General features: G+C 46.7%; 1 pseudogene; it reads left to right on the top strand.

Moving 5' to 3' along the window:
• Window positions 1-24,070: 24,070 nt before the first annotated feature.
• LOC121466257 lies at window positions 24,071-24,167 on the top strand (annotated as a pseudogene).
• Window positions 24,168-26,465: the final 2,298 nt, after the last annotated feature.

Raw genomic sequence — 26,465 nt, 5'->3', positions numbered from 1 at the left:
TTTGGAAAGATCATTTGGTTGGTTTCCCGTAGATCGTATAAATGGCTCTCATGTACTGTTGGCATGAGAATGGACAAAGCAATCTGAGGGATGCGCTCCAGCTTCCCTCATGCCTTGGATTTTATTCTTTGAGGCAGAATTTAGCTCAAGAGGGGGAGCCTCTCTTCTCCTAGCACCTCAGAATGTGTATATACTCCAAGAAATGGTCTTAAAGAGGTAATTAAACTTATATAAGTCTCCTGAGGTATGTCATGGTCCATTCTGACTGAAGTCCCAATAAGAAACTAGAGCAGGGCTGCGGAGATGGCTTAACAGGTGAACAAGTGCTTGTTTCTTAAGCATGAAAACCTGAGTTCAGATTCCCATCAGCCACCTAAAAGGCTGGGTTTGGTGGCACTTGTCTGTAATTCCAGAGATGGGGAGACAGGAGCTCACTGGGCAGCCAGTATACCCTGAAGAGTCATAGAGGAAGAAGCCCATGCCAGTCTCTGACCTCCATAGACACAGACACAAGCTCAGGTGCGTGTGTTAGAACAGAAGAGAGACTTGAAAAGTATGGAGGAGTTCAGTAGACTGAAGGGGCACCAAGAGAGGAAGTACATTCTAAGTCCCAAGAAGAGCTCTTCACCACGGCTTAAAAGAGTAAGGCTGGGGAGCTTATGTATTTGGGGACCATGAGAACCATAAGGATAAGATGGATAAACCTGGGTGGAGAGAGCCACAGGGAGACAGAGAATGTTGGCTGCTGTTTGGTGGCAGAGGACTTGGGGTTCTCTGCTCATAGCTGTGACACTTATCTGGAAATAGCAAAGATTATATTGGCAGTAGACGGTTACTCTCACTTCCATGGAAAGACCCAGCTCACTGGCGGTCACCTCACACTTTCTAGCACGACTTAGCCTTTCAGCTGTGTCCCCTGAAGCCTCACCTCTCTGAGTTCCTGTCACTTTTCTAAACCTTCTCTGTGATCTAACTGTGAGAAGGAACAGAGAGACAGAAGGCCGGACAGGTGGTGAGGGGGTTGTAGCGTAGGACAGATGACCATCGTGAATGTTGCAATGGTCCCGACTGACGTCAGAGCTACAGAAGGGTTTTAGATGAGAGTTCCATCCTCAGTTGGAAAATGATCTCTGGAGTTGGCAGATGGAAAAGTGATGGAGGACAGTTAAGAGTGGAAGCAGTAGTTGCTCAGATGCCAGGATTGCAGCATCCTCTGGGGAGGGGTCAGTACACTTCTGGTACCCAAGGAGAACAAGCTGATGGGAGGGCAGTGAGGAGAAAGGAAGTCAGGGAAGAAGGTTCTGAAGCAGGAACCATGGAGGATGTTCCTTGCTAGCCGGCTTCTAGGCTAGCTTGTCCTTAGCCAGCTTTCTTATACAGCCCAGCACTACATGCTTAAGCATAGTGCTGCCCACAGTGGAATGGGTCCTCCTAGGTTAATTAAAAATCAAGACAAGCCTCCACAGACATATCCAAAGGCCGACCTGGTCTGGGCAATCCCCCCAGTTGAGGCTCCATTCTCAAGTGACTCTAGGGTGTGTGAAGTTACAGTTAAAGCTACAGTTCTCTTTTGTCTCTTCATTGTTATATATCGCCCATCTCTGTGTCTGACCTGAAACCCTTGTCATTATCAGTAAAATCACTTTTGGAATGTATACACTATGCTTTAATACTACAGACCCAAAAGCCAAGAATGTCAGATGGTATCTGAATCCTATAGCAGAGATTTCCCCACTTTGCTCTAACCTGCCTACCCAGTTTTCCACCTTCATTTATAATGTGTTTTGTTCTGTAATAAAAGCTTCATTAAGCCAGGTGATGGTAGCACACGCCTTTCATCCCAGCACTTGTGGAGGGGCAGAGATAGTCAGATCTCGGTGAGTTCCAGACCAGTCTGGTCTACAGATTGAGTTCCAGGACAGTCAGGATTTCTACATAGAGAAACCCTGTCTCAAAACAACAGCAACAACATAACAAAAAGAAAGAAACAAAAGCCTCATTAAACTGTCGTCACATTGGGACAATATGGGGTAATCTGAATACATGCACCCTGGCCCAGAGTCATTCACATTTGCTTTGCAGCTAGGTGTTTGAATCATCTCCTGCTTGGAGAAAAAGAGAATCCTTTATCTGTGAGTATAACCAGGGAGGACTGTGAATTCATTTTGAGACATTACTGTAGCTCAAGGATGTCTGGGAACTAAGGATCAATCAACTGATATCCCACTGGGACCCTGACAGACCAGAGGAGATATTCCATCAGTTGAGAAGGTTTTTTTAATGACCACCAAAGTTTAATGATACAACTATGGAAGTAATATCAAAAATGACAATTTATCTTTCTGCTGCTGCAAAAAATACTCAAGAAAATTGACTTCTAGTGAGGAAAGATGTATGTGGGCTTATAATCTCAGAGGTTCTGGTCTGTGAAAGCTTGGTCAAGCTGCTCTGGGTTTGTGTTAGCATGGTACATTATGGCAGAAGTCTACACAGAGGGAGGCAGCTCGTTTCTTGGTGGCTATGAAGTGCAGGGTGAAGAGGTAGGGGCCAGGGTCTTGCCATACCCTTCAATAGCATAATTTCAAAAACCTAGCATCATTTCACAAACCCCACCTTCTAAAGTCTCCCACTTTCCAGTAGCATCAAGACTGGTAATTGATTGTCGGCATAGGCAACACTAAGAGAAACTCAAACAGTAACAAGCAGAGCTTGTCTCTGGGACCCTCCTTCATGTCCTCGTCTCTGGGACCCTCCCCCGTGTCCTCATCCCTGGGACCTCCCTCATACCTTCATCTCTTGGACTGTTGTAATAGGAGTGGCGGGGCTGTGTCCCCAGCACCCCGGCCGCCTGGCTAGCTTATACCCGAAATAATTACACGGACACTGTATTCTTTTAAACACTGCTTGGCCCATTATACCTAGCCTCTTCTCGGCTAACTCTCGCACCTGGACTAGCCCATTTCCAATCATGTGTGTAGCACCCCAAGGTGAGCTTACGGGGAAGATTCTAGCCTACGTCCATCCTGGATCGGAGCTTCATCATGTGTGCCCCAGAGAGCAGAGCTCTCACGTTCACCCGGGAGAGGGGAGCATGGCTTCTCTCTGAGCTCACTTCCTCTTCCTCCCAGCATTCTGTTCTGTTTACTCCTCCCACCTATGTTTTAACCTATCAGGTTTCTTTATTGCTTAACCAATGAAATCAACAGATTGATATATGACACTCCCACATCATGGGACCCTCCCCCGTGTCCTCATCTCTGGGACCCTCCCCCGTGTCCTCATCTCTGGGACCCTCCCTCATATCTTCATCTCTGGGACCCTCCCTCATATCTTCATCTCTGGGACCCTCCCTCATGTCCTTTTTGTCTGGATTCATTGCCTCCTCCTCCTCCTTCTTCTCTTCCTTCTCCTTCTTCTTATATTTCATTTATTTAGTGTGAGTGTTTATTGGGGTGCACATGCTTTGGGGCACTTGTGGAGGTCAGAGGCCAAGTTTTGAGAGTCAGTTTTCCTCTCTTACCATGTCGGGCCCAGGGATCAAAATCAAAACCTTGGACTTGGCCCCAAGCACCTCTGAGCATCTTCCCTGGCTGGGCCTGTTTGGGTTTTGTTAGCCTTCACAATCACTGCTGCCCCAAACCAAGAGCCCTGCAAAGGCAATGCTGGGTTTTTTCCCACCCTAGATTTTGCAGAGTAGTACTTTTAAGAGAAAGTCAATTATAATTAGAGCCATTCTCACCCAAGATTAGATCTGGGGGTGAGAGGAGGTCGCAGAAGCTATTCAGTCTGAGGTTGTATTTAGATAGGAGGAGAGGCGGGTGAAGGCAGAGAGGCAGGGATGAGGAGGAGAGGAAATACATTAAAATATCTTAGATCAACTGAACTACCTCAGGATAAAGTTGACATTTTGGTGACTTTTTTTCTCTTAAAATTATTTTAATAGTTCCTCTAAAGAGGTTTGCTGATTAGATTTTAATTTTGCTCTTGAGCATACTTGGGTATCCTGATTGCACAGAAATCATATGCCGTGGAGCATGGAGGCACAGTACCCTTTAAATACTGCTTCAGTGCCCAACAGTCCACACAGAGACAAAACAGAAGCTTCCAGAAATGCGCATGAAGACTGCCTCTGAGCCCTTGGAAAACCACATGGTACACCTGCTGACAGTTGACTTGCTGTGTCTCCCTGTTTAAAATGAGAAACAATTGCTTTTTCTCATTTCAACACTTAATAATCTATGCTTGCCATAAAGGGTTTGAATACTTTGGAAACTTAGGAAATAGAAGTCTTTCCTTATTGTTTCCCAGGAATTACAAAGTAAAAGTCTTCCCTCATCATTTCCCCAGGAAATACAAAGTAAAAGTCTTCCCTCATCATTCCCCAGGAAATAATTTTGAATGTATATCATGTTCTTATCATGTACACACCACCACTGTAAAATAAAACAAGAAATATTAAAATGGAGGGCAAACTGATCTGTTTGGTTATTTTTACGTGTATATATGCTTGAGGGCACGCATGTGCCAAGGCATGTGTATCAAGGTCAGATGAAAACTCATGGGAAGCAGTTTTCTCCTTCCACTAGGTTGGTCTCTGAGACTGAACTCTGGTTTGGAAGCAGGTGCCTTTACCTCCTGAGCCACCTCGTCGCCATATCCTTGCTCAGTATCCCCGGAACGCGCTTTTCCTGTTGAAACACTAAGGGAATTGCAAATTTGAAGGGAAGGTGAGAATAAAAAGTGCCAGGCCCTCCCACTGTGGGGAAGATGGTGGGCCCTGTGGGGCTCAGCCTTAGGATAAATGCTAGGCCCCGGAGTCCCTGTGCATATGGAGTTAGATTCCCTTTGCTCTGGGTGCTGCTACATATGGGGGTGGATTCCTTTCACTCTGGCTGCTGCATGACTTCCTGGCTGCTAAACATCAGATTCTTGAAGATTAACTTGGGAAGGTGTGTACACTGTTTTTCAACCTGCAGGGCCATGGCCCATATATATGTGTGACTAGTATAAGATAGGAAGTGTCATAAGTGAGGTAAGTGTAGCTTTCGTTTGAGAGTTTATTTTGGATGTGTGAGCTTTGGTATACCGGCTGCTTTCATGTTGCCCTGACAAAAATACCCAAGAGAACAACTTGGAAGGAAGAAGGGCATGGGGACTTCAGCCCACTGTTACTGGTCCCAGGCACTGAAGGCAGAATGTCATGGCGGCAGGAACATATGGCAGAGACTGTTCTCTACTTTTTAGCAGACAAGAAGCAGACAGACAGGGATGCCTTCAGTGTTCCACGTCTGGCAACATCTTCCAGCAAACCTCACCTCTAGGATTTGCCAAAATAGCAGCCCTGATGGAGGAAGGTCATTGGTCACTTAATAAAGAAACTGGTTGGCCCTCATAGGTTAGAACATAGGTGGGTGGAATAAACAAAACAAAATGCTGGGAGGAAGAGAAAGTGAGCTCAGACTCGATAGCTCTCCTCTCTGGGGCAGACACGATGAAGCTCCAACCCAGGATGGACGTAGGCTAGAATCTTCTCGGTAAGTGCACCTTGGGGTGCTACACACATTAATAGAAATGGGCCAGGCAGTGTTTAAAAGAATACAATTTGTATTTTGTTATTTCAGGTAAAGCTAGCCAGTGGCGGGAGCCGGGTGGCAAAATGCAACCCGCAGCTCCCACAACACAGCCCCAGCTAGAGACCAAGTGTTCGACACATGAGCCTGTGGGAAGGAGACTTGTTATAATTATGATGGTTTATGTCAACTGTCAACAGTAGCCTAGTATCTAGACTAGCCCTTGAAATAAACCTCCAGGCATCCCTGTGATGGTTTATCTAGGTTAGGTTAATTGAGGTTGGCACAGTTTCGTGGATCCAAACGGCATAAAAAAGGAAAAGTGATCTAAGAGGAGCACTCATCGCTCTCTGCCTCCTGCCTGTGGATGCGCTGGGACCAGCGGCCTCCTGCTCCTGTCTTCCACTCCATGATGACGGATGACATGTGCTCACGGATGACTCTTTGTGTCTCTGTCAGTCTGTCCTGCTTTCAGGTGTCTACGAAGGAGCGAAATTCTGGGTGGTATGACAGAGGTATGCTTACCCTTTAATGAAAGTGCCAAGCTTTTTTCTAATGTAGCTGTTTCATATTTTGTCAATCACATATTACTATTATCTTTTTAATCAACTACCAGCATTGGGTTTGTGGTTTATTGTTCATTAGCCGTTTTGGTAGCTGAATGGTAATCCACCACTGTGGCATCACTTGGCATTTCCTTATTTTTTTTTTCTTTTCTTTTCTTTTTCTTTGGTATTTCGAGACAGGGTTTCTCTGTGTTAACAGTCCTAGCTGTCTTGGAACTAGCTCTTGTAGACCAGGCTAGCCTTGAACTCATGAAGATCCGCCTGCCTCTGCCTCCCAAGTGCTGGCAATAAAGGCATGCGCCACCACTGCCCGGCAACTTTGCATTTCCTTAAGGTGATGGAGGAAGGTCATTGGCTAATAAAGGCACTGCCCTGGCCCATTTTATTGGTTAGAGGATAGAGGATAGGTGGGAGGAGTAAACAGAACAGAACGCTGGGAGGAAGAGGAAGTGAGGTCAGAGACTCCACAGCTCTGCTCTCTCGGGAGCAGACGCCTCAGAGAGAGACGCCATGCCCCGCTCCTGGCATGAAGCTCTGACCCAGGATGGACTAGGCTAGAATCTTCCCGGTAAGACCGGTTCTCACAGATTATTAGAGATGGGTTGATCGGGATGTGAGAATTAGCCAGTAAGGGCTAGGGCTAAAGGGCCAAGCAGTGATTAAATGAATACAGTTTGTGTGTTGTTATTTCGGGGCATAAGCTAGCAGAGCGGTGGCTGGGGTGCTGGGGAAGCGGCCCCGCCACCCTTATTACTACATTAAGGTCTGTTGTTTTATGTAGTTATCAGTAACTACATCAGTACAGTGATGGTTGGCTTTAGTTGTCAACTTGGCACAACCTAGAATCACCCAGAGAATCTCAATAAGGGACTGCCTACATTGGGTTCGCTTGTGCACACGTTTGTATTGGGTTGTCCTAATACATAACTGATGTGGGAAGGTGCGGCCACTGGGGGTGGCACCATTCCTTAGACAGAGAGTCCACAATTGTATACGAGTAGAGACACCAGGCTGAGCACAAGCAAACAGGTATATACACGTGTGCTCACCGTCCCTCTTTCCGTGGCTGTGGGTGTGACAGGCCTAGCTGCCTTAAGTCCTTGCTGTCTCAATTTACCTGCAGTGATGAACTGCAGCCTAGAATTGCGAGCTAAATAACTTCTCTCTCACTCAAGTTGCTTTTTGTCAGGGCATTTTAATCATAGCAATGAGACTAGGGCGCTAGCCATTGTGTCACTGATAAATAGTTATTCAAGTCTTATCTCATTGACTTGTAAGGATTCTTTTATGTTTTGGATATAAGCCATCATCAGACAAATGTTAAAACATTTTGTCAGTCTTTGGCTTGTATTTGGGTTTCTTAATAGCATCTGTTGAGGAGCAAAAGTTGTTTAATTTTGAGAAAGTCAATTTTTCCCTTTTGTGACTCATGCTTTGATGTTATATTTAAGAAATGTTTGCCTAATCCAAGGTCACAAAACATTCCTCTTTGAAAGTTTTACATTTGGCTCTTACGCTTAGTTCTATGATGTATTTTAAGTTAATTTTGGGTAGATACATTTTTTTAAAAAAAAGATTTTTTTTTCCTATTTTTAGTTAAGTGTTTGTGTGTGGGGTGTGTGTGTGTGTGGCTGTGTGTGCGTGTGTGTAAACACATGAGTACGTGAGTGCAGGCTCCTTGGCGGTCAGAAGAGGGTGTTGTGTGTGTTGCTGTGTGTGTGGCTGTGTCTCTGTGTGTGTGTGCCTGCACTATGTAAACACATAAGTACGTGAGTGCATGCTCCCTGGTGGTCAGAAGAGGGAGTTGGAACCTCTGGAACTGGAGCTACAGATGCCTGGGAGCGGTCCTCTGCAAGGGCAGCAGGTGCTCTTAACCACGGGCCATTTCTCCAGCCCCTGGGTAGCTATAGCTTTTGAACTTTCTTCTGACCAACGAGGAGAGTGAAATAAAAACACATGGCTCTCAGGTTCTCAGCCTAGTGGAAAGACTGAAATAGCTGATTGTCGGAATCTGCTGACAGAACTATTTCAGCCCACTTCGCCAAGTGTTGCCTCTCTCCTCGCTTGTTTAAAAAAACAAAAACAAAAACAAAAATCCTCAAGCTGGAGTCAGGTGTTTCCTACCAGATGAGCCCCCCCTGTCCCTTGACCCTGAAGTTATCCCTCACCAGCCTGTCCTCCCTCGCTGGCCTCTAAACCGGCTCATCACATCCACATCTCTTCCAGCTAAATAGCTTTGGCTCCTTTCCCTCCCAGGGGTCGCCTCTGCCCTTCGTCATCCTCACACTGCCTTTTGACGCTAACATTCTGGACGTGGCATGTGTCAATTGGTGTTTGTCCATTGCAGCTTTGAAAACAAGGGCAGACCAGGAACATGGAGTTGGACAGATTTCCCAAAGGGTGCTGGAGAAAAAACAGTTGCTGACTTCTGCCCCAATCTGTCATGCTGGACAGCTGGAATTGTTGGCTCCCTGGGATCACTTGGGGGAGAGGAGAGGCCAGGATACAGACCTGTGAGGAAAGATGGGCGTGAACCTGGAAACGCATGCCCAGGGTTGATGGATTACTCTCTAATCGTATTTTGGACCCAGCTGTCTTCTCTGTTTTAACTTGATCCTAAAAGGATTACGTTAGCACATTAGCTGTTATCTGCTTCTTGGTGAAGCGAAACTTTGAATCTGATTCAAATCTGATGTTTTGGCAACTGAGAGTTGCCAGCCTACATGTTCATTCGGTTTATGGGAATGGACAAGAGATACCTGGCAGAGACGGGGTACAGAATGTTCTGTGGCAGATAGACCATCAGACCAGGTGTGTTTCTACGTGACAGTGCGGACACCCCTAACAGGAACTTGTGCACCAAAACTGGGTAAGAAAGAGCTACAGCATTACACAAATAGCACAGGTAAAAACCAAAACAGATTTTTGCAAAACTACAGTACACATACAGGCACCGTTTCAGCCATGTAACCGGAAGTGTCTTATGTGGGGTAAGAAACAAGCATGAAAAGAGATCTGTGTTAATTTCTGGTGGCTACGGAACAACCCGGGCAGCTCCAAACAGATTTATCTTCTCGTTGTTCTGGAGGCCAGGGGTTGGGATAAAAACGCTGGGCTGAAATCTGGGTATTAGCAGAAGCGTGCCCCCTGGGGGAGGTCTCCCCACGTGCCCCCCTGGGGGAGGTCTCCGGGCGGCAGCAGCGGGGGTGAGGGGTAGTCTGTGCTCCTTTTGGTCAGCTTTGCTCAGCTGCCCACGTGCTATGCCTGGCAGTTGCATCACTCTGTCCTCCAGCCTGGCACCTCACATCTCACGGTTTCACTGCGTCTTCATCCATTGTGCATGAGATCTTATTAAATACAAGAGGTTATGCTTAGAGTCGACTCAGGTAACTGACGGTCACCTCTTTTCAGGATTCTTACCAAGGGGCTGAGAGATGGTCCAGTGGTTGGGAGCGCCTGCTGCTCTTGCAAAGGGCCTGAGTTCGGTTCCCAGCGCATACATTTCTCACCAATTTCTCAGCAAATTATGTTGTTTCAACTTTCAAAACATCAAGAATTGGACAGCTGTCACCTTCTGCATGGCCACCAGTCAGCGTCCTTGCAGAAACTATCACTGCTCTCTTTGTTTCTGCCTTAAACTATTGCGCTTACCCAGCATGCCTTGTTTACACAGTAAACTATTGCTGTTTCCCAGCATGCCTTGTTTACACAGTAAACTATTGCTGTTTCCCAGCCCAGCATGCCTTGTTTACACAGTAGCCATAGTGTTTCCTTTGACACCTCAGGTCGCATCACTTTTATTCCCCCCTCCCCTCTTTTAAAAAGAAACAAACAAAAGACAGCTTTGGGACTAGAGAGAGGGCCCAATTGTTAAGAGTGTGTGCTGCTGTTGTGAGGTACCTGAATCAGGTTCTCTGCTCCCATTTTGGGCAGCTCACAGCCACCTGTAACTCCAGCTCCAGGAGTTTCAGTGCCTTCTTCTGACCTCTGCAGGGATGGGCATGCATGCACGCACGCACGCACGCGCACACCTAAAGCGTTTTAAAATGTCTTTATTTTTTCCTTATTGCATTACCAGCTGGTGCATCATTCTCCCGCTTACTCATTGTCTGTCTCCTCAGACAGGCATAAGTTCTGCAGGAGCACATTTTCTGCGTTCCTGGGAGAGTAGCACATAGCCGACGTCCTAAATCACCGTGGATGAATAAATCAAGGAGGGAAGCCATGCAAACAGATGGCCTTCGCGCAGACCTCCACTGGAGGTGTGTCATAAGCTGAGGGGTTTCCTTTATTCACTCCGTGTTTCTGTACCAAGAAAATGCAAATGAATTGAAAGCCCCACATTTGCATAAGCAGAATAGATGCCTTTTCCTTCAGTCTATATAGGTCCTGGTGGCCAGTGAGTGGACCTGGCTTGGAGTCACTCCTCTGTGGACCTGGCAGTCTCAGGCAACGGGGCTATGGCTTGAAGCTGAGGTTCAGTCAGATCCTTCTCGGTTACATTATCTTGGGTAAACTACATGAGCTCTCTGAGCCTCTGAAGCTGGAGTTGCTAGCTGGTTGTGAGCTGCCTGATCTGGGTGCTGGGAATTGAAATCGGGTCCTCCTCAAGAGCAGCGATTCCTCTGAGCCACCTATCAATTCCTTCAGTGTTCTGGAAATTTCTTCCTACAGCACATCTGACTCTTGCTCCAAATTGGGGTCTTATTTCTCTGAGGCTACTGTGGTAGATTCCGTGGTTGTCATTTTCCTTTTGCAGTGCTGTGTTTTCCTCCAAGTTACTTTCACGTGGACACGTAGGCACGCGGAGCTTTACCGCTGCAGCGGCCCTGGTGACACCTAAAATGTCACTGGGATCTTTCTACAGGGGAGACAAAAAAAGGAAGTTTGTGATAATTTTTTGGTTTCTATAGATAACAAAACAAACTCAAACAAATTAAAAAACCCTAACATGTTCCCAACAGGCACTGTATCAAATATTTTGTGCTCATTATTCTATATAAGTCTCACAGCGCCCTTATGAGGAAGGTCCCACAATAATCTCTGTTTTATAAGCTTGGAGACCACAACAGCGAGCAGTCAGGGAGCCGAGCACAGATTCTGACTGAGGTTTTAAAAATATCTTACGTTTTCATGCCTGAAGATCCAAACTGGAACTTGAAATGGATCAAACCTTCTAATAATTAAAATTCCTTCTCTCTGTTGTCTATGTGGAAAGCCAGAAGGTTTAGAAGTTTCTACAGTGACCTCTTAAAGTTAAAAGAAAACAGCTGAATACATGCAGAACAGTCCTTCATAGTCATCTCCCAGCCGAAGGCTTTCCCCTAAGAGAAGCTACCAAAGAATCAAGTCATTAAAATGTGTCGGCAGCTGCCGCACGGGGCTTACTGATGCTCATTTGATTAAGAAAATATTATCGCTCCCCACAGCTATGCTTTTGTCAGAGACGGGTGAAGATAACTGAACTGGCAGGCCAAGGGCTCAGAGAATTCATCATTGGGATAAATAGGAAAAGGGATTCACAGCGGCTTTTCTGGACTTTCAGGGCCGGCAGAGCAATCGTTCTTGCTTGGTGTCCCAAGCAAGATTCGGCTCCTTTATGGAAAATTAACCTGAGGCTTAGTGGGCTGCCCAGTGAGCCATTTCATGGACAGTGTCCATTTCCCCTTCCATGTCTTTTGCGGGTTTGTTTCACACTGGGTCTCAAAGTTACAGTGAAAAAGTTATAGTGAGTGGCTAGCCATGCTCTTCTGATGTTTCATCTTGACTGTTAACCTGATGGAATTCAGAATCACCATGGAAACACAGCTATGGGTATCTAGGAAAACTCTAGAGAGTAGTTTGGGTTAATTGAGATGGCAAGAACATTCTACAGGCTGAGGTTCCACACTGAATTAAAGGAGAGAGCTGAGCCCTGACGTTCTTCTCTCTCTGCTTGCTGACTGTGGACGCAATGTGCCCAGCCGCCTCAAGCTCCTGCGCCATGATCTTCCTGCCACAATGGACTACATCTTTACAGAATGGACCAAAATAAGCCCATCTTGCCTCCCTCCCTCCTTATGTCCGTTGGTCCCCCTGTCTCTCCCTCCCTCCCTCCCTTCCTCCGTTCCTCCCTCCCTCGCTCTCTCCTTACATTGCTCTTGTCAGGTGGTTTTTCTCATAGCAACACACAAAGTAACGAATACAGCCTCCAATCTCCAGGTTACTGCTCTGTCACCAGATTTTATAGAAAACCTCAGGTCTCTCTCATCAGTCACTACCGAAATCCTGTCGTTTTCACGTCACAATCCCCCTTTCCTCTTCAGGCTTCTTTAAATCCTTCCCCCATGCCCTCTGCTGCCACACACTTCTCTTGTCAAAGCCAGGCTAAAGGAATGCTCCATGGCTGGCCTTGACTTACCATCTGGTGACTGGGGGGCATGGAAGGTGGAACTGGACCAGTGTGCAGGGAGAATGCTGATGGAAGGAGCTGGATACAGTTCTGGGGCCTCAAAGGACCTGACTCCGTGCTATTTCCACAGTCTGGACACCTTCCCTCTTCAGCCTCAGAATGAATGCCACCATAACACAGTAGCAGGTATTGGCTGCTCAGATCACTCTCTATGTGACTGATCCCAGTGTGCCCTGTGAGCAAACCGTGGCTGAAAACGAAACTGAGTGGGCGAAGGACAGCCCAACCCCTGCTGACCTGCATGTCTGCTCAAGAGCTCTGAGGAGAGTGTTGAGCTAGGAGCGAACATTTTGCCCTGCAGTTCCACTTTTACTTCCGGCCACTGCATCTTAAGTCCCAAAGGTCTTACTTCTCAGAGGAGCCTACCTGTGTAGCCTGCAGGTTTTTCTTTGGCGTCTTTTCTCTCTGTCACGTATCTGTTCTTCTTCAATGCCACCAGGTGAGTTGAGGAATTAAGACCTGTCAACACTCTACTTAATGTTTGAAACCCTCTCCCCACCTTCTGGATCAGCCAACAAGCAGGCCTGCTGACTTATCTTCCATTCTTTCTTCAGCTGTGGGTCCAACTATGGCTGAGATGGGCTAAGAAGGACTTGGAACGAAAACTGCATCTAAGGCAACATTTCGGTATGGCAGGACAGAAAGCCTGAATTGGATATGCTTTCTGACCTTGGCACTTAGCTTACCGAGACTCCAGTTTCTGTAGCTCATATACAAGGGACCAATCAAGATAACCCCGGGGACGACACATCAACTCCAACATCAACCAGTGTTTCTATGTTTTACAACCATCCTCACTCCCTTTGGAAATCTGAGCTGTTACTATATTTTTGTTTTCTTTGTCTTTTGTGTGTGTGCGTGTACATGTATATGTCATGGCACAAGTGTGGAGGTCGGTCAGAGGGTGACTTTCAGGATTTGGTTCTCTCCTGCCACCTTGTGGGATCTGGGGAATCGAACTCAGATCCTCAGATATTGTGCAAGTGCCTCAACCCACTGTGTAATTGCTCCAGCCCTAGATGTTTGTTTGCTAGGGCTTTTATTGTTCTTGATGTTATTGTTTTGAGGTGGGGTGTCACTATGTAGCCCTGACTGGTTTAGAACTCATAATGTAGAAAGGCTACTTCCCATTCACAGTGACTGATCCTCCTGTCTCTGCCTCCTGGAAACTGGCACCACAGCCAGTCCCCCTCCAGGATCTAACTTAGGAATGCAACCTCATGAAGGGTCTATCAGTTCACATAGCACTTAATCTGTGTGAACTCTTGAAAGTCACCCTAGGGCTAGAAGTGACTCAAGAGGTTAAGAGTTCTTGATGCTCTTCCAGAGCCCCCACACCAGCTGGCTCCCAAGTCCACGGAGCTCCAGCTCTAGGGGATCTGACACCTTCTTCTGGCCTCCATGGGAACATGAACAGATGGCATTCCCTCAGACACATAAGTAAAAATAATAAATCTTAAAACAAACAAACAAACATATAAAGCCCCCACCCCAAAGTCACTATATAATTCCAGGAGGAAGCAGGGATGCCTCCCTTCCTTTATCTATAACAGGAGCTCCTTCCTAAGAGTTTAATTGTACCCTCCAAGGCCACATAGTGCCCCCAAACTATCAGCATTCTGTTAGTTCTCCCTTTGAACTGAGTGCTCTTACTGGGAAGGCTACGGACATTCATCTGTCCCAGAATCAGCTTGGTTTTTCATCTTTCTGTTGGGTGGGCATGCTTCCCTTCCGCCTGACAGATAGCCATCATCTGCCTTTATAAATGCTTTTATCTGCCACTGCTTTTATCTTATCAGACTGGCAGTGTGCCCTTGTCTTTCTGCTCCTAAAGATAATTCCCACTTTGCTACGTGTCAGAAGTGGCATCTCAGGCACGGCTCAAAATAAAAAATAGATCTATCTCCAGTGTGGAAAGCAAGCTGGCTGCACCTGGCTTAGACAGTGAGGATGAGGGTGTAATCTGTCTGCTAGTAGAAAGAGAGAGAGAGAGAGAGAGAGAGAGAGAGAGAGAGAGAGAGTGTTCCTTGGGGATATATGTACTCACACTTTGAGAGGTAGGACTATGCCAGGTCAGAGCGGGGTGACAGTCACTTTTTAAACCAAGTAGTCAGAAAGTGACAGGGCCCTTTAAAAACCATGTTTCTGTCTCATTCCTATTTCATTATTTTGTGTGTGTATACACACAATCACGTATGTGAATACAGGAATGAGGGTGAAGTAATACATGGATGGACATCAGAAAATAACCTTGGGTCTCAGTCCTTGCCTTCCAATGTGTTTGAGACAGGGTTTTGTTATTTTTTTTCACTGTGTACACCAGGATAGCCGGCCTGTGGGCTTCCAGGAATTCCGTTTCCACCTCCCATTAGGAGTGCTGGTGCAAAAGATGCTCACACTACGTCTCCAGCTTTTCTATGAGTTCTGGGGACTTGGTCTCAGATCCTCACACTTGTGTGGCAAGCCCACTATCCACTGAGCCCTCTCCCCAGCCTCGTGAGAGAACTTTGAAATGAAGAGAACCTAGCCTATTGCTTTAGCCATTACAAGGCAAGTGGTACGCAATAGAGGACTCCTGTCAGAATTCCAAAACAACTTCTAGAATCCTTGCCCTGCCTCGCTTTTCCTTCATGAATCCCAATTCAAGTGATGGCCCAAGAAAGCTCCTTTCCCCTCCTCGGGATTTTTCTCATGCAATCCTGTACGGTATGCTGTGCCTTCTCGTTCTAGGACCCTTGAGAATGCTGTACTTCTGCTTTTCCTGAGCCTCTCTTCTGTAGCCTCTGGTAGCTACACCTGAAAAACCATGTCAGAATGGCTATTCAGGAAATCAGCAGCAAGCACTGGTGCAGACGTAGGGTTGACAGGAGCCTTCTACACCGCTGGAAAGACGTTAAGTTTGCATTGTTACAATAGCAATCAACATGGAGTTTCCTCAATCAATACAAAGCAAAACACTAGGACTAGGGTTACCGGATGACCCAGCTATGCTGCTCCTGGGTATGTACCAGAAGTAATCCAAGGCAGCGCCCCACAGAGATGCAGGAGGGATGCTGCTTAGAATCTTGCTCTAGGCTTCTACCTTCAGTTCCCTTCCTTCTATAGCTCAGGCCCACTTACTGAGGGATGTGACACCCACAGTGGCTTTTCACATCCATTAAAAGTCAAGAAACTGCCTTTAATTCCAGCAATCAAGATGCAGAGGCAGGCAGATCTCTGTCAGTCCAAGGCTAGCCTGGTCTACAGAGCTAGTTCCAGGACAGTTAAGGTTGTTAGACAGAGAAATCCTGTCTCCAAAAACCAAAAACAAACAAGAAATTAAGAAACGGTCTCACATAGCCGGGCGATGGTGGCACACGCCTTTAATCCCAGCACTCGGGAGGCAGAGGCAGGTGGATCTCTGTGAGTTCGAGACCAGCCTGGTCTACAGAGCTAGTTCCAGGACAGGCTCCAAAGCCACAGAGAAACCCTGTCTCGAAAAAAAACAAAAAACAAACAAACAAACAAACAAACAAACAAAAAAAGAAACGGTCTCACAGACATGCCCACAGGCCATTCTGACAGGGGTAGCTCTTCAGGTGAGAGTCCCTCTTCCCTTGGTTGTTACTTCGACAGCCAAGATTCGCCATCAGAGAGCTGGTGAGTATGGCATACACGTGAGAAAAAGTCATAATGAAATCCACTGTTTTGTGCAATTGATATATCCAGACATGGCTCCAGAAGCTTGGTGGTTCGCTAGAGAAATCAGAATTGCATATTAGGAGCCCTCTGAGAGAACCCTGGCGTCTGGGACTGAGGATGCAAAGGCTCTTCCAGGCTCTGCAACTGCAAAATAGTCCTCCAGGACTATTTTGTAAGAGATGCCAGAATGGGACAGCGGCAGGTGTGCTAGGTGTGAGCACACTTTGCTATTATTAGCTTGTTCCACAATGGATTGATGACCACTGCCTTGCCTTCTAACAGACTGTGCTATGACGCAGAGTGACTGCACACGCTTGCATAACCGTGCACCACTCTGAGGCCTAATGTCCTCCAGCCTGCGAGAATTGCAATATGTGCGGGTCAACGTCTCCTGCTGTGTTCATCTTGGGCATGTTTCACCAAGGACAATGGGCAAGCCCTGTAATGACTTCACTGTAGACCAAGTTTCTCAACTTTGGCTTCATTGACACTTTTGGGCTGGCGAGCTTATCGCTGTGGTGCGATGGTTAGTGGTTTCCTTGCCCTATTGGGTGCTTGTAGCACCCACATGCCAATTCCATAAGGTGACAACCAGACCATTTCCGTATACTGTCAATTAAAATGGACCCTGGTTGTGAAGCATTTTCCTATATGAACACAGGTAGTATACTCTAGATGTTAGATGTCCTGGGAATTGGAGTGCTTCTGAAGTCCTAGAACCTCTTTCTAAGGTCTGTGCTGTAGTCCCCTCAAGTTAGTACAGCTCCCCCTTTGTTCTTTGAGACCCTTGCCCCCAGGATGACCCCCAGGTTAGACCCTTACCTGAGTAGCCTCATCCCCCGAACTTTGACCTCTCTGTGCTTCAGGCTACAGAGCACCCCTCTCTTGGGACTTCCCTTGGTCAGCTCATGCCAGGAGCCATCCATTGTACAAGCAAATGTCCTGCCTCACTTTTAGACTTAATTTTTAATTATGTGCATATGTGCTTATGCCATGTGAGTCTGCTCTTTACCACTGAGCTATCTCTCCACCCCTGTCTTGTCTCTTTCTAAATGTCCTCTAGAAATGGATTATGTCCTGGGTCCCCTCAGCTGCCATTTCTTAACCGTGTCTTCCACAGCCTGGAAGTTGACCTTTCTAGTTGAAAGATAGGAGCCACCACCCAGCCTGCAGGCTGCCTTCTTACACCCCTCCAGAATGGCCTTCAGTCAGTGGGCGCAACTAGGGCCAAAATCTGCCAGATGCCAAACATTCTTGGCCCCAAAAAACATGGTCACTCTGTGAGTCCAAACTTAGCCTGGCAACTAAATCACTAAGACCCTTGTTAAACATTCAGAGTCTGGGTTGTATCCTATGATGACGTGGGCACTGAGAATCCATTTTATCACAGACTTCCTTGGAGACCAGGCACTGTGAAGGTCAGGAGAGCCTTGTAGGCTGAGCTTGTCCCAAACAGCGAGACCTCACAAGCCTCACAGGCCCTCCCTCTCTGCCCTCTGCTCATTGATTGATTTTTGTTTCCCCTACCCCTCCATTGAGGTTTTTATTGTTGTTTCTTCATTTGTTTATTTTCCAAATCAAAAGTTGAATAGTTCCTCAGAAATTTGACTGATGGCCCAGAGGGTTCCTGGATGGGAGGTCAAAGTTTGCTGTGGACAAGACCTGGTGCTCCAAGTCAGAACTGTGGCTCTTGCTTCCTCTACACTGGCAGAACGCTAGTCCCCTGCCACCTTTGTCCCTCCATTGAGTAGCTGAAATTAGACAAAATGTGAGCTTTCAGAACTTTTAAATGAAATGGAATTCTCTCGCTCCTTCAGATGGAAGCTTGTCGGGAACTCCCATATGAACGCCCCCTGTCCCAATCCTATATCCCCAGCTTTCTCTGAGGGCCCTCAAGGGAGGGAGACCCACAGGGTCTGGATTTCTTGCTATGATGTCTGCAGCTGACAAGACCGCTGCCTAACCTCTGGGATGATCAGTTTGCAAGTTTATTTTTCCTTCCAACTTTAAGTATATTAGATGGAAATGTACTCTCCATCCCAGGTAAAAATGCCAGCAGGTCCGTAAGGTACCAGCTCACTGTCCGTAGATGTGATCACTTTAATTCACAGAACACAATCTCAGTTCAGTTTTGTCCACTTTAAGAAATTCATGGTAGATCTATACCTCTTTTCTCACCGAGCACTCCCGACCTGGGGGTGGAGAAGTATGAGAAGGAATGGGAACAATGGTGCTGCACAGGATCCTGAGTCTATACTGAAATCTGTTTGCTTTGTGAGGCATTTTCTTGATTACCCTCAAGATTCTTCCTGTTGGGAGCTTTCTCCAGATCTCACATCTTAGAGGAAATGTCTGCCTCCTGGTGGTTGCTTGTGACCTCACCTTGCACTCCCCAGGCTCAAGGCCAGCATCCTGCTCCCTGGCTTTCTGTGTCCCCCAAGATGCCCCATTGCTCAGGGCCTGTAGTAGTTCTTGTTGGCTTTGGGGGGGGGGGGTTTCCTGTTTTCCACTGTCCTCAAATGTAGCCACCTTGCCTCTGAGGTCTGAGGTCTGAGTCAGGCAGTGGCCTCCATGTCTCAGTTGAAGGAAGAATATAAAACTGACTGGGGTAGGGGAATGGTGGGCCTTCATGGGATTTGGGAGAAAGGAAAAGGAGATGACACAAGGCACGGCTATTTGGCTCACTGAAAAACTTGCCTCAGTAAAGCAAAGAGCGCCAGCCACGGCAACCCTGTTCTTAGGATGCTCTTGAAGGAAGCAGCAGCCAGCTGTTCAGCAGCCTGGAGCTACTTTTCAAATTGTCCTTGTCCCACTGGAAGAGGCCAGCCCAGAAGCAAGCAAACTGTGAATCCTGCAAGCCAGCCAGTGACTGTGGCTTCGGTTGTCAGCCTCAGAAGCTGGAGAGGACAAACCACTAAAACTGCTCCTATTAAACTGGCTATTGTTTTCATCTTCTAAGTCACAGACCTTAAGGCTAAACCTAAGTTCGTCAGGAGCCCTCCTCCGTAGGGATGAGGAGCAGATGTTGGGGATGCCACAGCCAATTAATCCTTAAGCTTTCCCATCACAGGGAGGGACGCAGTGGAGGGGAAAAGTGCTAGAAATTGCTTTTAAAAATGAGCAGGCCAGCGAAATGCATCCCTCTGTGCCTCCTCGGGCACTTTCTGTGAGGGTGGCACGCCCCACCGCCGAGCCTTTGGTGTGGCTTTTAACCATGGCTCCGGGAATGGGAAGTTTAATGGGTTTTGACTCAGGGGAGAAAGGGCTATAGGAGATGGTGAGTGGCCTCTGTGGAGAGCTGTCAGAAGCAAGGATGGAAGGACAAAAGAACTAGAGGCCCCGGAGTTCACAGAGCATAGAATGTCCAAGTTGGTGTGGGTCAGTGTAGGAAAATGACTGCTTCCCAGGCATGTCCAGCCTTTTGACATTGCAACCCAGCATTGGTATTTTCAACGTTAAACCTCAAGAACCAAGCGCTCTAGTTGCACGCGCACACACACACACACACACACACACACACACACACACACATGCACACACACACATGCATACACACACAGCACACACACACACACGCACACACACACACACACACACACACACATACTCCCTTATATTTTACATAAATTTATGATTTTGTGTTGGACATATTCATAGCTATCCTTGACTGCATGTGTCCTGCAGGCTGCGTGTTGAACCCACCTCTTTAGTTCTAGTTGCTCTGAACCCCCAGAGACCCTTATATCCTCTAATCCACTTTCTGTGCATGAAACTTGCATTTTCTATACTCTAACCAGCTAAAGAAGGTCGCTCTGGGACCAGTGAGGTGGACCCTAGGTAAAGGTGCTTGCTGCCATATCTGGAGACCTGAGCTTGATCTCTGGGACCCATAGGATGGAAGGAGAGAACTGATTTCCAAAAGTCGTCCTGTGGCTACATCCTTGTGTGTACATACTATGAACAAATAAATGATGTCAAAAGAGAAATCAATTAAAAATATTCTAAAATGAAAATTTATAGTAGCAATAATAAGAGCCAACATAGGGCCTGGTGAGATTGCTCAGTGGTTAGAACATTGGCTGCTCTACCAGAGGACCCATGTTTGATTCCCAGCACCCACGTGGTGGATTGTAACTATCTGTAACCCCAGTTCCAGAGGACCTGACTTTCTCTTGTTGTTTCTACAGACACCATACACACTTGGAACACAGATATACATGCAGGCAAGAGGCCTGTACACACAAAATAAATAATAAAAAAATCAAATTAAAAAACTAGTAACCAATGCATTTTGGAAAGTTACTCTAAATGCCTTTGTTGCGGGAGGTCCTTCCGCTCCTCCAGCCTATAGCCGCTGAGATACCAGCCCAATGGGGCGTGGTCTCTCTCCCTTTAAAAACGTGGCTACATCCTTTCTCGCTCTCTTCGCTTCCTGCTCCGTTTCCAGCAACTAGACTCCTTCCTGATTGCGCAGAGGGCTGTTGTCTGGGACGGTTATCTGTAAGTTTTTTCCCCTTTAAATAAATACCACCCTATTAATCATAATTCCAAACTGTTGTGGCATTGTTTGTGACTTACGCCTTCATGCCTTATGCATTAACTCATAATCTTAATACTCACAACCCTGTAAGCTTGGGTGCAGGCAGATCTCTGTCAGTTAGAGGCCAGCCTGGTCTACAAGAGCTAGTTCCAGGACAGGCCCCAAAGCTGCAGAGAAACCTTTGTCTCGAAAAACCAAAAAAAAAAAAAAAGAGAGAGAGAGAGAGAGAGAGAGAGAGAGAGACAGAGAAACCATTTAAGGGAGGACGAGGTTGTCCTGGCCTGAGGTTTGAGGGGATGGAATCCACCATGCTGGGGAAGGCACGGCAGCAGGAGCAAGCTGTCACATTGCAACATCGCAAGTGACATGAGGAAGCACAGAGAGAAAGAAATGCGGGCGCTCAGTTGACAATATTAACCATCACAACCTAGAAAGTGTGCGTGTGTGTATGTGCATGCGTGTGTACATGCATGTATGTATGTATCCATGTATATGTGCACGTGTGTGTGCAAATGTGTGCATGCATGCATGCATGTGCGTACATGTGTACGTGTGTGTACGTACGTGTGTGTGTGTGTGTGTGTGTGTGTGTGTGTGTGTATTGCCACCTGGACACCCGAGGAAGAAGAAAGATGAACAGTTACTCAGACTTAGTCTAGTGATCTGGGGCTATAGCTCCACTGGTAAAGTGTTTGTGTATTGTATGTGAAGCCCTAGAACTGGTCCCTTAGCACTACATGCGTTAAGTGTGCTGGCACATGCTTGCAGTACCAGCCCTTGAGGAGGCAGGAGAATCAGTAATTCAGGATTGTCCTTGGCTCCATGGCAAGTTCAAGGCCATGCTGGCCTACATGAGACCCTGTCTCCAAACAACAGCAACGACAAAAATTAAGCCAGTCTAGCACTGGCTGCAACATCCCTGAGGCAGCAGCTGCCTGCCACTTTCTGTTTGTTGATTTATTTTGATCTGACATAGGCGGGCAGATGGCTGGGAGAGGGGGGTGCTAAGAGGCAATAACTGGTGAGGTGTGAAGACAGCACCTGTGGAATTAATAGACCATGCGTGGCGGGTTGCCATGCCGTGGAGGGATGGCTGTGTGGCATGCAGAGCAAAGGGACCACAGCCTGCCTCTGCTCCGGCTTTCTCAGTCTCCTAAATGCATCCTTGTGGTCCTAGACCAGCCATAGCCTCAGGCACTCTGGGTACTGCGGGTGATGAGAGGGCTTGCCTCTGGCTCTTCTGTCTCCCTCAGAAACCACACACATTTTAGCCCGGAGGCACAGGGATCAGAACTGACTTTGTAGGCTGCTTTAGATCTTTCTCCTCTCTGTGACCAACTCCCCACAAAAGCAATGCAAGGGACAAGAGGTTTCATTAGCTCACATTCAGAGAGAACTGTTGCATGAAGAGCAGGCCCTTTTGTTCCGTCCCTGCCACCCAGCTAGCTTACACCCAAAATAATCACACAGAAACTGTATTCATTTAAACACTGCTTGGCCCATTAGTGCTAACTTCTTATTGGCTAATTCTTATATCTTAATTTAACCCATTTCTATTAATCTGTGTATCGCCACATGACTGTGGCTTACTGGCAAGATTCTAACCAGTATCCGTCTTAGGCAGGAGATCCATGGCATCTCTCACTCTGCCCTTCTTCCCAGCATTCAGTTCTGTCTACTCCACCTACCTAAGTTCTGCCCTATCAGGCCCAAAGCAGTTTCTTTATTCAGTAGCCAATTAAAGCAACACTGAAACAGAGGGAACTCCTATACCAGTGAACAGTTTATCGTGGTGGGGAATGCGTGGTGGGATGGGTTAGTCTGTGATACAAAAACTTGTCATGTCGGCCAGGTGGTGATGGTGCACGCCTTTAATCCAAGCACTTGGGAGGCAGAGGCAGGCAGATCTCTGTGAGTTCGAGGCCAGCCTGGTCTACAAGAGCTAGTTCCAGGACAGGCACCAAAATCTACAGAGAAACTTGTCGAAAATTAAAAAAATAAATAAATAAAAGAAAGAAAACTTGCCGTGTCTTATTCTCACAGATTAGGAATCAGAGGGAGAACTTTGGACAGAAACAGACTTCCCTATAAAGTCCTTCTTCAGGGAGAGAAGGGCTTAGTGCATAAGTCACATTACTTTGGTCTGTCCTAAGAGCACAGGTCAGACCATGAACCAGAAGTAGACTCTCCTATAACCCTCAAGGACCTGCCCTCGGGGAACCACCTCTGCCAGCCATGCCTCCCACTGCAAGTGTCTGTCATAACTTTCCCTCCCTAGACCAAGCCATTCTTTCCACGAAGATAGTTTTTGTAGGGAAGCCTGCTGACTGTGAATTGTTACCCTCTGGGCTTGCTTTGACCAGCTACCTTCCTTATTACATTCAGGAAAGCACTAGTACACACAGTGTACCCATGTGCGCCACGGACGAGAGCACTGAGTCCCGAGCAGGAAAGTTCCAGGCGCCGCTTTCCTCTAAGCAGCAATAAGCAGCAATTAGCACTATTGATGCGTCTCGGAGTTCATGGCTGCAGCTGATATGAGAGGCAAAGCAAGTCCTATGATCCTCTGCTCTTCCTGGACTCATAATGACTTGGGTCAAGGCTTTTGCCCCAGCAAAGTCACCAAAGAAAAGACAGTGAAGTGACAAGAGTTTATTCCACAGGACTTCTTCAGGGGCTCCAAATGCTGGAGAACCTGTCATAAATTAGATCTTAGGAGCTGATGAGGTGTCAGAAAGGAGTCTCGGACACCGTCCCCCTTCAAACACTTCAAGTCTCTCCAGCTCCAAGTTGTCATTCCAGCTGCCACCCCAGCAACTCACGCTATCCCTCTCCCGTGTTTCTGAAGGAAGAAAAAAAAAAAAACATCCCAGATACTGGATCTGGAAGGAGGTCAGGTGCCCTGGCTCTGTGGTTTTCAATCCTTTTGCCCGCAATAGACTTATGATGAGTTTACTCCTTGGCCCCTGTTTTAAACAATTTGTCTGCCAAATGACCAGTGTTTACTAAGTAACAACAAATTAATTTACCAAAGTCTTCTCTAACTACTAAATCCAGACTGAAATTCCAATTGGCAGAAGGCCATGTGCTGTGTTAATTAATTCTATTCCTAAGCTTGGAAACATACTACATCCAGCAGGCTGGATCTGCAAAGACCGAGGCTTCAGGGAGGGTTTCTGCAGGAAATAGGGACAGGGGCGAACATGTTCTAGGCTCTGTGGAGTTCTAAGTCCAAATTCACTCACTATTAGAAGATTTTCATGTTCTTGCTTCGGCAGCACATACACTAAAATTGGAACGATAACAGAGAAGATTAGCATGGCCGCTGTGCAAGGATGACATGCAAATTCATGGTTTTTGGCAGTCTACAGAAAGAGAAAAGATCTTCACCAACCCCACATTTGACAGAGGGCTGATCTCCAAAATACAGAAAGAACTCAAGAAACTAGACACTAAAATACCAAATAATCCAACCAAAAATTGGGGTTCAGGTTTAAACAGAGAATTCTTAACAGAAGAATCTCAAGTGGCTGAAAGACATTTAAGGAACTGCTCAACATCCTTAGTCATCAGGGAAATGCAAATCAAAACGACTCCAAGATACCATCTTACACCTGCCAGAATGGCTAAGATCAAAACACTGATGACAGCTTGTGTTGGAGAAGATGTGGAGTAAGGGGAACACGCCTCCATTGCTGGTGGGAGTGTAAACTTGTTCAGCCACTTTGGAATTCTTACCACACTTTCATTGTCTTGCATTATAAACGGTGTGCGTGCACACACGTGTGCCTGCCACAGTGCCTGTGTGGGGGTCAGAGGACAAGTTGCGGGGATCAATTCTCTCTTTCCATAATGTGGACCCCGGGATTGAAGTCAGGTTACCAGGCATGGCACAAGTAACTTTACCTGCTCATTTACCTGAGAGGCATCTCATGCTCTCCCGTACTTCAAACTATGCCATCAGTAAGTATTTGTACCACGATGACCAGGTAACTGTTGTCTTCTTGGGATCTACTCTAATGTGACTGCTTGTCCTTTATTGCTCAGACCTTTGTCTTTTCTTGTTTATAATTGTCCAATGGCATCCTCTTTCTAGATCTTTCTAGACGATCTATTATACCAGTTACCTCCAATATCATCCTTTCTGTTAGGCCCACTTCTCCGTGGAAATGCCGTAAGAAACCCAACTCTGCCTGCGTCCGTGTGGGCTGGTGGCTCTTCAGTCCTGTCCCTCAGTCTTACCTGGGTCTTTCTCTTAACAGCTTTCTTTATTCATTCAGTTATTTTTCTGCTTACGTTTTTGTCTCGCTGGTGCATTCCCTGCAGTCACTTTCTGAGGGAAAAGAAGGTTTGCTTTCAGGGCCGGAACACAACTACAAACATATTTTTTTTTCTGTTTTTATCCTAGATTCACAATTCGACAAAAATGTAAAAATCTTAAGTTGGAGATTTTTCTCTAAAACTTTCAAGGCATTCCTCCACTGTTAGCATTGCTCTTAGAAGACTAACATCATAGGTGTCCCACACAGAGGACTGGGTAAAGAAAAGAGCACCCATACACAGACACATACACACACACACACACACACACACACACACACACACACACACAGGTACACACTTCAGATATATCACAAACATGACAAATTTCATGTTCTCTTTCATTTGTGGGTCCTAGATTTTTCTCTTGGTTCATAAAACATGTATGAATACATGGCATGCAAATACAATGTCCAGTCACGCTGGTGTCCAGTCATGCTGGTGTCCAGTCACGCTGGTGTCCAGTCACGCTGGTGGGATAAAGGGCACTAACGGGAGGGAGGGGTTGAAACAAGAGAGAATAGGCGAGTATGGGAGAACTATGCTCAATATGCACCATATACATGTACGAAAATACTTAAAACATTTTAAAAAGACTAACGCCAGGGACAACTAAATGGCTCAGTGTGTAAGGATAACCCCTGCCAAGCCGAACACAGACACACAACTTCTTTCTTAGTCATGCTTTTGATACCCCCTCACCCTGAGAGCTTTTATAGATTTTTACATCTTAAAGCTTGATCATTCATCAGGCCTTCCATAGCTAAGTGTGCCAACATTAGGGCCAGGCACCCATATCCCAACCCTGCTTCTTCTCTTTACCAGCATCGATACTGGTTGGGACCCTGATCTTCTCTGTGCGCATATCTTTGTAAATTCATGAGGAACTTCATGACATTTCTGTGAGTGTTAAAATAAATACTCTAAATATAGAGTTTTGAAGTGTGCCTGACTTATGGGAGCAACTCAGGACAAGTTCTTGCTGCATTGACAGTCATCTCTGCTCTCGGTTCTGCGGACGTGGAGGACAGCGCTCCATTTCTGACTGCGTGTCTGCTCTCATTGCCCGGGTTCCCACTTCTGACAGAAGATCACTGGGCACCAACCACCTTCTCGGAGGCTGCCAGGGAAGCATTCCTCCTGGCTAGGTTCTGACCGAGACTCTGAGTTCCGATCATCCTCATTCCCAGGTGCACTGGAATAGCTGCTCTGATCGGTCTATCGTTAACAGGCAGCTTCTCTCTAGTCTGCCTCATGACCTCGTATCCTTCACCTCCAGAGATTCCTAGTTCCTACAGAAGCATGAGACTCTGTGGGTTGACCCAGCACACTCCCAT

The sequence above is a fragment of the Microtus oregoni genome, unplaced genomic scaffold, assembly GCF_018167655.1.
Source record: "Microtus oregoni isolate MIOR12 unplaced genomic scaffold, Mior012 000032F_ref0000030, whole genome shotgun sequence".
NCBI classification, from domain to species: domain Eukaryota; kingdom Metazoa; phylum Chordata; class Mammalia; order Rodentia; family Cricetidae; genus Microtus; species Microtus oregoni.
The sequence above is the reverse complement of the archived record's forward strand: the minus strand, read 5'-3'. Positions and strand labels throughout refer to the sequence as shown.